The sequence below is a fragment of the Sarcophilus harrisii genome, chromosome 5 (assembly GCF_902635505.1).
Source record: "Sarcophilus harrisii chromosome 5, mSarHar1.11, whole genome shotgun sequence".
Taxonomy (NCBI): Eukaryota; Metazoa; Chordata; class Mammalia; order Dasyuromorphia; family Dasyuridae; genus Sarcophilus; species Sarcophilus harrisii.
The window spans coordinates 198,845,969-198,851,050 of record NC_045430.1 but is presented as its reverse complement, the minus strand read 5'-3'; positions in this window follow the sequence as shown (position 1 = coordinate 198,851,050).

Below are 5,082 nucleotides of genomic sequence, written 5' to 3'. Positions count from 1 at the left end.
AGAATACCTATTGTTCTAACCGAGTATATTGATGGACTTTATTCATCAATCTGGAATAAACATCACAAATGGACTATCAAGAGCAGAGAACAACTCAAATTGTTGTTGAAAATAGCAAAGTTATAAGGACCAAAAGCTTCTCCCTGAAATAGATGCCATTTCAGGTGATGTATGGATGAAAGTCATGGATATGAACAATCTTCAAAATCAGTTGAAGATCACCTAAAGGACAGTAGAGAAGAACACAGTGGACATGAGGAGGCTACAACATATTATGAACTAGGAGTTACTCAATGGAAGTGGTTTAACAAATGTCATTTAAAAAAGTCTGATCAGATAAAAGATGAGCCAGTCACATAGCAAGAGGAAGGGACAACCAGGGGATGCATCCATAGACCCTATTTTGTTGTCCAGCATATTGGGATCTACTATTGTTGTGCAATCAGATCAGTGTTTTATAAGTTTTTCATGTTTCAGTGGTGAAGCTGTGTATATATCTCTGCCTTATATATGTATGTTCATTGGTGTTAATTTGGTTTGGAGATAATTGTTTCTTTTTTTCTAGTAATTTGGTATAGTTTAATGGAATCAAAAAGCAAATGGGTATTTGCCTTTCAGCATTTTTGCTATAGATAGGCCTTAGTATCATTATCTATTAAAATGAGAGAGTTGGATTCAATGACCTCTAAGGTCTCTTTAGCCCTAACGTTATAGTTCTATAAATTCAGAAAAGAAGAATTTCACTGGAAGAACTTTCTGATCATTCTAATTAAAGGGCAAATAAAAGATTTTTTCATTTTATTATAGTTAAACATTTGTAAAATCTCAGAGAATTTTACCAGACTTTTCTCCCCATGTCTAGTCAATAGTTGAGAAGGTTTATTATTGAGAAGTTATTATAGTTAAGGAGAATTACATACACCACTGTAAATTTGTTTATCAATATCTGAGTTTGTGTGAAGAATCTTTTCCATATAAGAAACTAAAGGATAGCTGAAGTATTTTTCTAAACTTATCTCTATATTTTACATTTTTATTTTATTTATTCTGTAAGCATGATTGTGATATTAATTTGATGCTCAAAAATGGTCTTCAATTTACTAATTAGAGCTATTTCATCATTTTTAAAATTCATACTTATTTCAGTTGCATAATGGGACACAGTGTTTTGATGAGAGAAAGTCCCTTATGTAGGGTGGGAATTCAGAGAATGAGTTGAGTATTTAGAGTCGGGGCAGGGATCCTCAAACTTTTTAAATAGGGGGCCAGTTCACTGTCCCTCAGATTGTTGGAGGGCCGGACTATAGTAAAAACAAAAACTTTGTTTTGTGGGCCTTTAAATAAAGAAGCTTCAAAGCCCTGAGTGAGGGGGATAATCGTCCTCAGCTGCCGCATCTGGCCCATAGGCCATAGTTCGAGGACCCCTGAATTTTAGACTGTTGATCCTTGGAAAGAGATAATTTTATTCTAGGTTAAAAAAAAATTGGACATGTTATTTCATAAACCAGAAGAGCAATGAGAGCTTTAGATAGAAATGGGAAAAAGCTAAAAGAAGTATGTTTAGATGCAAAAGTAACAAGTTCTATTTATATGTCTGTGAAACATTCAATTTGAAATGTCAAATAGATGATGATACAATAACCTCAGTCTTTTATACATCAAGAGGAAGATGAGTAATTGTAAGTTTTGATCTCAGGTTATACAAAGACTAATACAAAGTTCACTTTTTTTTGCAAGTCTGAACTGGGGAGAAAATAAATTCTATTAAGCAGTTTTGAATTTTGATAACAGAATTGAGAGATATAATATAGCTGCAAGTACTCATCCCTATATAGGAGACTTTGTATCTAGATAGTGATGTTTGTATTTATATATATACATATATTTCTATTGCAACAGTTTGGCTTATTAAATGTTTAATAACATATATATTTGCACTTATAGACACAGATAGGCATATTAATATTTAAATATATTATATATTTATAAACTTTTGCCTACCTACTGCATTCCTGAACTTTTTAAGAAACCTCAAGTGTCTTGTCTATCCTTCCCCACAGTTATGTGTATGAGACAATCAGCAACTGAATTGACAAGGCCATGTTAAATAGCTATCTTCACATGTATGTTGTGAGTGATATATTTGCTAGGCTAAGCAGAAGCCAGACCAAATCTCTCCACCAATTCCTACTCCCTTCCCACATAGTAATATCCAAAGACTCAGAAACCAAGAAAAAATTGCACTTAAACTTTATCAGTTAAAATATTGGCAAACTCAAACTGGGAAAAAGAAAGCCAGCACTAGCACTCTAAAAAGCTAACCCCCCCCCCCAAAGTACAAAAGCACAAAGATGTAGCTGTCGTGTATGCTGTCTCACAGATGTTCTGTGCCTTGTGTCATATTTCACCTTAATGAAGGACCAGCCACTATGGATGTGTGTCCTTGATGTTGTGCTGAATTAAAATAAAGACATATAAATATGAGTATTGCTTTCATTTCTAAGATGATGGGGTACGTGATTTTTCAGTGAAGTGTAGAAAATTAGAAATGAGTGGTCATTTCCATTAATCTCATATGCCTACCTACTACAAAGCTAAAGTCTCTCAACAACTATCTTAATGCAAATTCAGTGAGATTCAGGATACCAAGGTCCTGTGCAAGAATAATGGAGCCATGGATCTAGGGAAATGGCATAGAACTGGAGAGGATTGTATGGACTGGCAAGTTTGCCCATTGTTAAATATTCAATATGAGCATTTCCATTTCAGAAGTTGGCAGGACTTGATTTATTGTATTGTTGATTGTCTAAATTTAAGAACATGATGGAGAAAATGTTAATAATGCAGATTAAACTGAAAAGTGTGTTGTACGTACATAAACAGTTGTTAAATGTGTAACAGCATCCCATTGGATAATCCACACGGCCTTTCCTCCCTGACCCACTCCACCAAGTTCTTCTGGTCTTTGGGGAAAAAAAACAAAACACCTAAGTGAATGGGATAAATTGAGTGAAGACCTCTCATAAGAATGTGGCCTTGACCACCCTATTGTGACTTGAGACTTTGTGGTCACAAATTGAGCTATAGTTAAAAGCTGCAGGTGTTCGATTATTTTAGATAAATATTTCTCCCCTTTCTCTCCCCCCCCCCCCACACCTTTTCATTAGTATTTAAATACCTAATAAGTAAAATGTGTTCTGGGGTTGATATTTAGTCTCTGGGTAAATTAGAACTTGACAACCAATGGAAGAAAAGGTCAGAAGGGGGAGTAGTGGGGGTTTCTGGTTAAATAATCTATATAATCCTGTATTTGCAGCTTGTGTTTTGCACTTCTTTACTGACACCTTGTCTATTGGGAGTTGCCCTTTCTTGTGAAATCACAATAAATTCTTTTTTGCTTTTTACCTTAAGAGTCGCTGATTTTAATTTGGGTAAGAGTCACTGTCCCACACATATGCACTTCTTAACTCTTTTCTCCAGCAATCCTAGTTTGTTTATCCATCTATCTAAAACACAAGTATTTACCAAGCCAAAGAAAGCTAGAAAGAGATACACTAGATTTCCCTTCCCCTCCCAAAGCCATAACTGCAGAAATAAAAGAGTGAAGGATGAAAGGAGTGGTCCTTTAACAGTTTTTTCCATATTCCCACAATTTAAAATTTAAACAAATTTTTCATTTTTCTTTTTCTTGGATTTCTCTGTTTATAGACCTTGTACTTATAATTCCCTGCATGAATAGTTGGCAGGGGAGGGGGCTCAATCCCTGGAGTTTTCATCTAAAAACCTCTGAACCGCAATAACTCCCATCATGAGTACCCAATTTTTGATATCACTAGAATTAGATAACAAAAAAATGTAATTTGTATCAACATTGACCACCATGCCACCAAGAGAAAAACTCTTTATATAATCCTAGGATTTTTGATGGCGCTATTTATTTGTTTTACCATTGATCATAGAAGATTCCTTATGGACTCATTGATTCAAGTAGTGTTTTTCTTTTTTTAAATTACACTCCCAAATCTTTTTTCTTCATGTTCTACAGATGAATTTATATTAAGTCGCACACAGGTTACAATAAATGTTTTTAAAAATAAACTTTTACTGATATGTTTTGTTTTTATGTCACATACATTTCTCCCTGTATCCTCCCTTCTCCTAGAAAGACATTCCATATTTTTTAAAGATTTTTTTAAAAAGAGAAAAAGGAAATAAAACAGACCAATGTACTAAATAAAAATATAACAAACAAAATATTTAGTGTTTCATTTCCTTAGAGGCCTCTTCCCAAAGCTCTGTAAACTCTTGGGGGTCCTCTTATAATTTCTTCCATGGGACCACTCTTACTCTTTGACATTTTTCAATTTTCCTTTTTGTTAATAAATGGTTCCATGCACAGATCCATCCATTCTGGAGAGCAATTTGGAACTATGTTCAAAAAGTTATCAAATTGCATACCCTTTCGTCCAACAGTGTTACTACTGGGCTTATATCCCAAAAAGATCTTAAAGGAGGGAAAGGCCCCCACATGTGCAAAAATGTTTGTGGCAGCCCTTTTTTTTTGTAGTGGCTAGAAACTGGAAATTGAGTGGATGCCCCTCAGTTGGATAATGGTTGAATAAATTGTGGTATATGAATATTATGGAATATTATTGTTCTGTAAGAAATGACCAGCAGGATGATTTCAGAGAGGTCTGTTGAGATTTACATGAACTGATGCTGAAACTGATGAGTGAAATGAGCAGAACTAGGAGATCATTATACACTTCAACAAAAAGAATATACAATGATCAATTCTGGATGGATGTGGCTCTCTTCAACAATGAGATAATTCAAACCAGTTCCAATTGTTCAGTGAAGAGAGACATCTGTACCCAGAGAGGTGGACTGTGGGAACAGAGGTTGGAACACAACATAGCATTCTGGGTTTTGTTTTCTTTCTCAGGTTTTTTTTCCCTTCTTGATCCAATTTTTTCTTGTATAGCAAGATAACTGTATAAATATGTAAACATATTGGATTTAACATATTTTATTTTTATTTTTTTTCTGAGGCAATTGGGGTTAAGTGACTTGCCCAGGGTC